An 8,510-nucleotide genomic window follows, 5' to 3' on the forward strand; every position below is an offset into this window, starting at 1 on the left:
AACCAAAGCCTACAGGAGTGTGTCCACCGGTGTGGAAGGATACTAAAGGAATTCCACTTCCTAAAAATAGTGAAGCACCCTTTGCTGGCTCGAACAGCCACCCAATTAGTTTGCTGCCTGTTCTTACTAAACTGATGGAGAAAATGTTTGTCAAAGAACAAGTAAACTACTGACTTGCAAATACGGAAGGGGACTCAACTTGTATTGCACTGACTCAGATGACTGATGGTTGGCTAAAAGAAATGGATAATAGTTGGAGCTGTATTGTTAGATTTCAGTGCAGCCTTTGATGTTATATTATCAATTTGTTATTGAAAAAACTCACCATGTTATGGCTTTTCATCACCTACCATCACATGGTTGGAGAGTTACTTATCCAATAGAACTCAAGTATTATTCAACGGAAGCTTCTCTAACATATGTACAGTGTGGTATCCCTCAGGGCAGTTCTCTTGGGCTATTACTCTATTTTTACAAATAGAGAAAAAATGACTATGTATGCTGATTGCACACACTATACATCACGGATGGCGCCTCGCCTTGAGCTCCTACAAAACATTACAGGTTTCTACTTTTTGTAGTGTTTTTCCTAGAGATTTTCTCAAATATTCTTACTCAGTTTGTTTCACGCAAACTTCATACACCCGGGCAGAACTATTGGAATATGAATCAATCGCTGGGTACTCGCCATTCACACAACCTTCCCGAATTCCAGGAGATGGCTGAACAATGATCTGTCTATCTTAAGTGAGTCGCCCGGTTGCCTGGGAGTTCTCCCGGAGAGTAGGAAAGAAAGACGCTAATGGAGGGGGTGGGTCTTGATGGGATTGAGACGCCGGGCAAACCGGCCTCCATTACCGAACATACTACTTGCCAATGTTTAATCATTAGTGAATAAACTTGAACTCAGATCGAGGATCTCCTTCCAGAGGGACATCTGATTCTGTAACATACTCTCTTTTTCTGAGACCTGGCTTTCCTCCGACATCTTTCCTCCGAATGATATACAACCAGTGGGTTTTACACATCGAGCAGATAGGAAGAGGGCTCTCTCTGGCAAGAACAAAGGCGGAAAACTCTGTTTTATGACCAATAAGTGGTGCGATGGGGGAAATACACAGGAACTTGCGAGCTTCTGCTCTCCCGACTTGGAATACTTGGTCATCAAATGTCGCCACTTTTACCTTCCGAAAGAGTTGGCAGGGATTATCGCCATGTCTTTCTACATCCTGCCACAAGCAGACACCAAAAATGCTTAATTGGACCCTGAACAAACTAGAGACTGCGTACCCGGAGGCAGCATTCATTGTCACGTGGGACTTGTTTTGTGTTGGTCTACTTGTGTGTTATGTGTATGTGGACGCATGTAGTAAATGTGAATGTGTGTGGAGGTTCTTCCCTGCCCTCATTTATCATACATCTAAAACCAAAAGCATTTTATTTGGTTCAAAGCATTCTCTTAGACAAGCTGAACTCCTAGGAGTAACATTGGATGGTCAGTTAGCATAGTCAAGTCATATTGACAAAGTTGTTGAGAAGAAGGGGAGAGGTATGTCTGTTGTAAAATATGTTCTGCGTTTGACACAAAGATCAACTGTACTCGTTCAGGCTCTGATCTTTTTAAGAAACATTTGTGTGCTGAAAATGCCAAACCACTTGTATCATCTAGTTGCATGCACTTCAAACATACATACATAAATACCCCACCAGACACGCCATTATGGGTTTCTTCACTGTAGCCAAACCAAAAACAGATGTAATACATTGCTCAGTTATGTATAGAGTCATGTCATAGTGGAATGCTCTGCCACCAGAGATTACTCAGGCAAAAAGCAAGTTTAGCTTTATAAAACAGGTAATTTAACTGTACTGTATTTCTGAATACGTACAGTATATATGAATATTATGTAAACAGTATTTTAGTTGTCTCTTGTTTTTTCCCCCCAATATATGTTATTTATTTAGAATTGAACATAATAATCTTATGTTCTTGTCTACAACTGTTCCTTACTTTGTCATGTATTTGTATGTTTTATGTGGACCCCAGGAAGTGTAGTTGCTGCATGTGCAGTAAGTAATGGGGATCCTAATAAACTAAACAACGACTGACTGACGATGAGCTCATCAACTCATGGAAGCCAATGGTAAAGGCTTCTCTGAAGCTTTTAACAAGTTAAACCCAACACAATACTAGTTTGCATAGCAAATAATAATCACTCACAAAGGAAAGAATGATTCTTCTCGTGGTCTATTGACACATCATCAAGCACATAACACAATCTCTCCTCAAGACAGGGTGTGAGTTCCTGTCGCATGTTGTATATGGGACCAGCCTCAAGGCAAACAAGAAAATGGGAGTGTTTGTTCATTTTAATGAAGTGCCTTACCATTTAAGTTCAAATGTGTATTTACTCAGTAAGAAAAGTCCTTTTTTTTTTTTTTTTTTTTTTTACTATAGTCGGAAATTACCTTTACTCTGTCATAAAATTGGTTTGGAGAGGTGCTTATTAATTAAGGCACCTCACCTTCCACACAGGCAATAACATGAGGCAACAAAAAACAAATGTACCCACAAGTCATTCCAAGTGACTTAGTGCTGCTTTCTCATGCTGCTGTTCCATGACTCATATTATAGGAATCAGTGCGTGTCAGTGCCGTTTATGATGAGGGAGGACCATTTTTGTTTTCATTAGCATGGCCTTATTTCTATTACACCATGTTGGATGACTGTCATTCATATTCCATTCACCCAGTTCAATGTAAAATTGATGGGTTTAGGCTACTACATGATACTCAAATGTTCCCTATACCCATCAAGAGGTTGCTGCAACCTAGCCCATGAATGAACGTTTACAACGTAGGTGCACACAGGTCGAGAGAAAAAATTGAGATGACAGACAGTGACACATTCAATACTGCCTTGCACACTCTTGCCTGCATCTAGCTTATCTAGAGTGTAATCATTAGTCCAACAGTTGCAAACGAGAGTTTCTATTGGATAAATTCCGATATTTTTATCACCGTTTCATTTGCTTCCGTTTAAGAAACATTTTTCAACAGAATCGATGGAATGAATGCACCCCTGATCATAGCAGCCACGTTGTATTCATTCTAGCCTCTATGCACTCTCCTCCTCACCTTTTTCCTTCGTTTGTGGACTTCAATGAACAACACATCAGCTGTATGTGACCAGGAGAAAAAACCTTTCCAAACCAAACCACATCATAACTGCTACACACAGCCTACATCGTTGTCACCATATTAGCTAAAGTAACGTCATAGTCAACATAGCTAATAGAAGTAACGTGTTAGTAAACCCGCTACAATAATGGTGTAATATTAAAGTGTATAGTCAGTAAGCAGTTACACCGGTGGCCATAAATTAATAAAACCAAAAGCTTACCTTGACTTGAAATAGTTCCAGTGTTGTTGGATAATCATAGCCAGCTAGCTAACATAGCATCCCTCTGTTGGAGCAGGCTAAACTAGCAAGATTAAATTGCTAGCTAAGTAAGTGGAACTGAAAAGAAATGACAATCTCTCTCTTGCTTCTCCTTCATTTTTGAATAAATTAATTTGTTGAAAACTATTGTCTTTCTCTGAGTCAACTACTCACCGCATTGCAGTGCTAGCTAGCTGTAGCTTATGCCTTAAGTACTAGATTCATTCTCTGATCCTTTGATTGGGTGGACAACATGTCAGTTCATGCTGCAAGAGCTCTGATAGGTTGGAGGACGTCCTCCGGAAGTTGTCGTAATTACTGTGTAAGTCTATGGAAGGGGGTGAGAACCATGAGCCTCCTAGGTTTTGTATTGAAGTCAATGTACCCAGAGGAGGACGGAAGCTAGCTGTCCTTCGGCTACACCATGGTGCTACCCTACAGAGTGTTGTTGAGGCTACTGTAGACATTCATTGCAAACAGTGTGTTTTAATCAATTATTTGGTGACGTGAATATATTTAGTATAGTTTTTCAATGTTTTACATTTTTTATGAAATTCACTGAGGATGGTCCTCCCCTTCCTTCTTTGAGGAGCCTCCACTGATAGGAATAACTTGGCAACAAGTGCTACAGCAAGTGATTTAAATGATCCTTTCAATTAAATAGAGGGTGTCTTTTGTTAAAACTGACACTTGAATGTGCTATGAGATTTGATTACACAAAACCTTCAAAGGTAATAGGGTGTCATAATAGGGTGCCATAATACCTAGCTAGCTATTTACATGGGATGCTCTATCAACCGAATAAACCAATTTCAGATCCAATAAAGAAATAAGTACATATTTCAAGTGTGTAAATCGAGCTTATCAATTCAAATGGATTTCTCACCTAGTTTGCTGCGCTATTTTTGGAGAAGGGTCTATCTGCGGACGGCAGAATTTGGGTGTGTCATGCCGTTTTTTGTTGTTGTGTAATGACGATCGAGTGAGTGTGTCATTGTCACGACTTCCACCGAAGTCGTTTCCTCTCCTTGTTCGGGCGGTGTTCGGCGGTCGGCGTCACCGGTCTTCTAGCCATCGTCGATCCACTTTTCATTTTCCATTTGTTTTGTCTTGTTTTCCTACACACCTGGCTTCCATTTCTCTCATTAAGTGTTGTGTATTTAACCCTCTGTTCCCCCCCATGTCCTTGTGTGGAATTGTTTGTTTGTAAGTGCTTGTGCACTATGTTACTGGTGCGCGTCGGGTTTTGTACCCATGTAGGTTATTTTTGTATTGCCGTTGATTTGGAAATTAAACTCCTCCGGCTATTACCTATTTCTGCTCTCCTGCGTCTGACTTCACTGCCACCAGTTACGCAACCCTTACAGTCATGTAGTGACGTAATGCAACCGGTAAGTCCTCTACTCAGTAAATAATAAATTTACTTACTTTACTTAAATAATAAATTTACTGCTGTTATTTCATTTTTTCACTGAATTCTGATTGCTTCTGGCATTATTTTCCTCTGACTGTCTATCTAGTATTTAGGAGCCCATCATCCCCATGGCGATGTCAACCATTTCTCTTCTGCTCTCTGCTGCCTTTGGTCTGAGTGGTGCAGCAGGCAAGACGCATAGCAAACCAGGAATACAGACTTGATGATTACTTCACAATGTAAACAGTTATTGAATTTTTTGGGATGTTTACTTTATTTTTGTTAGGTCTTATTTCAAAGCCTTTGCTGTAGAAAACCACAACCCCTTGACTTGGTGTGTGCATTTACCAAGTGCGCACTTACCAAATATGCACCTGTTTTAGAATTTGGCCAATCCATAATTGTTGCTGGAACTGTGCTGGAAAAGACAATGTGAAAAGAAAATGTCAGAGCCACTACAGCTCGGATCGGCAAATGGTATAGAACTAACGGAATTGTCCCATGGACATTGCAAAAGCAGCTTTCATTTATTGTGTTTTCTTGTCTTTAACTGTATACTCCATAGTAGACTTTGAGCAGGCTTTGCACCTGGGTAAGTGTAACATATTATAAAATAGATGTCAGTAGATGAATCTGCAGTACTTCTAGGTAGACGCCCCTCATAGGAAGAGGCTTCACTTATCTAAATAAGAAGTGTGTGTGTCACGCCCTGGCTATAGAGAGGCTTTTTATTCTCTATTTTGGTTAGGCCAGGGTGTGACTAGGGTGGGCAGTCTATGTTCTTTTTTCTATGTTGTGTTTCTATGTGTTTGGCCTGGTGTGGTTCCCAATCAGAGGCAGCTGTCTATCGTTGTCTCTGATTGGGAGCCATACTTAGGTAGCCTGTTCCAACCAGTGTTTGTGGGTAGTTGTTTTTTTGTTTCGTATTCTGTACCAGACAGAACTGTTTCGGTTATTCTTTTTCGTCATTTTCGTGTTTAGTGTTCGGTTATTAAATTAAATATGAACACGCACTTCGCTGCACCTTGGTCCTCGTCTTCTTCTCTTGAATGCCGTGACAGTGTGTGGGGGAAGTTGATTGTGAACAACGTTGCTGCGACTGGTCCATTTGAATTCCTGTCTGTCTGTCCTTCCAGGAGCTAAGAGGGCAGAAAGCAGGAGCCAATACCTCACAGGCTGGTTCCAATTTGGTTCACGCTGCGTCATGCTTGTCGATAATACAAGGACATGGCTCCTAGCAGAGGTATCACGCTTATCCTCTATTATGAATTAAAGGGGAAGTTCAATTGAAATCAACTTACTTGGTTTGACGTTACCTTATAAGTGGTTGGCCTTTTAACAGGCACGGCATGCCTCATGTAAAATACTAAACCTCCACTTATTGTTTAATTTACATTTTCTATTAGCTTGGAATATTTCTTTCATGTGTGGAGTCAGGCTTCCAGTATATTGGAACCCACAGGATATGGTTTAAGACCAAGATAAACGAACATCTCTAAGTGCATGTTTCAAATAGCAGTGACTGACTCACTGGTGGGCGTCACAAGCAAAACAAAACAACTATAGACATGTTTCACTGGGGAAAATGTATATCTGCTAACGTACCCAGAGGCAATGTCTGCTCCAAGTCCATCATCTCAAGGGTTTCTACAGTGAAACACAAGGGGATGCATTCAATCAAAGCTGTCGTAGCAATATTTACACAGCGATTTTGTTTGATCGCTACTCCTCTTTTAACACAACACGTCTTACTGGAAGCATCTAGTGAAGGGAGTGTTCCTGGTAAAGACTTACCAAGAGGTGGGTTCTGTTTAAAGGTGTTTCCCTCATCATCCATATCCTCACTGAAATGGAAACACATGGACGGAAAGACATGGGAAGCTCATTATGTCCATTCTGCCACTACTAGGTATTCCCTGGTAAATAACACACTCACCTAGAGGAATCTGTTCAATATTCGTCTCCAGAAAGGGTTCCGTAAAAGGATAGGTATGAATAAACATGCCAGTTATGTAAAAGATGACTTTCAATAATGTCTGTAGGACAATCTAGACTTATGTACACACACTTACCAACAGGGGGGGTTTGCTCCATGTTTCCCTCCAATAAAAGGTTCTGAAACTGTCACACAATAAAAAGAATGAAGGTTGGGCCTCAACTCCTGGACCACATAAAACATCATCAATGGATCTGTCTGAGGTTAGAAAAGTGTCAATACTTTGTCAACTCAAGTGGAGTAAGCATGATATGTGTCTTACTGTGTGTCTTAGCTGCTGCGCTACTCAGAGCGACGGCAGCACAGAGCAGCAAAGACACGGTCAACCTTGCCATGCTGCTGAACAGAGCATCAGAGATACGGTCAACATTGCCATGCTGCTGATGATGATGATGGTGGGCTTCTGAAAACAAGACATCAAAATACATTTCTGAGAAAGAAGTCACTGGAAAGGAGATAAAAACAGCAACACAGAGGGTGAGAAGAGGACATACCCATTAGAGTGAGTCACAAGTTCTGCAGGTTCTGTTCAGATGGAGAAAGAAGAGCACTTTTATACTGTTGGCTCACATGGACACAAGGAAACGATCAGACGTTTTTTTTTTTGACTTGATATTGTATATTTTTGGCATGGTCTTTTCCCTGCACCATAGATTAAAACATGAGCCCTTGATGTTGTTATTTTGGAATTGTTCCTCGCCGTCTGCCAGATCAGGATGGAGTACCAATAAAGATAAAAACATTCACTTTATCTTTAGTCATCTCTTTAATCTTTGTGAAATTAGCTTGAATTGCAATATCCAATCGAGAGCTGCCTAAATCATGTTACACAGTGTCGTGTTTGGGAGGTCTAAAGGAAATTAATTCGCTTCAGGGATTAGATGTGGGTTGAATGGGAATGCATACACCGATGCATCTTGTGCACGGTTTGTGTTGTTCGATACAAGTCAGTTGAATGGAAATGTACACAGAATCATGTGCGTAGTTTATTGATGTGTATGTGTGGGTGTTTTCAGGACTCCTGTCACCTGACTAAAGATACAGTGCTTGTTTCTATCTCTGTCAAAACAAGCACTGTATCTTTAGCTACAATCTTTAATTACACCAATTATTGTAGATTTTATTTTCTTGCCGGCTGCCAGATTATGATTGAGTAGCAATAAAGATCACATACCGCATTGTCTAGTGGTTAGGATTCGGCGCTCTCACCGCTGCACTGAAATCTAACGACACAGCTCCAACTATCATCTTATTATCCATTTCTTCTAGCCAATCATCAGTCATCTGAGTCAGTGCAGTACAAGTTGAGTACCCTCCCTAAATGCATGCTGAAAGTCAGTAGGTAACTTGTTCTTTAAAAAAGAGCATTGTATTTGTTCAAACACAATTCTCTCCATCAGCTTACTACAGGCGAGGAAGTTAGTCATTCCACTACCTAAAATAGTAAATCCTTTGCTGGCTCTAACAGCCGCCCAATCAGTTTGCTGTCTATTCTGAACACACACCTTTAGGCTTCGGTTAAAACTTCTTCGGGATTGGTGTCCCATCCACGGGACGGTTGAGCTAACGTAGGCTAATGTGATTAACATGAGGTTGTAAGTAACAAGAACATTTCCCAGGACATAGACATATCTGATATTGGCAGAAAGCTTAAATTC

Source organism: Salvelinus fontinalis, chromosome 32, assembly GCF_029448725.1.
Source record: "Salvelinus fontinalis isolate EN_2023a chromosome 32, ASM2944872v1, whole genome shotgun sequence".
Classification (NCBI taxonomy): domain Eukaryota; kingdom Metazoa; phylum Chordata; class Actinopteri; order Salmoniformes; family Salmonidae; genus Salvelinus; species Salvelinus fontinalis.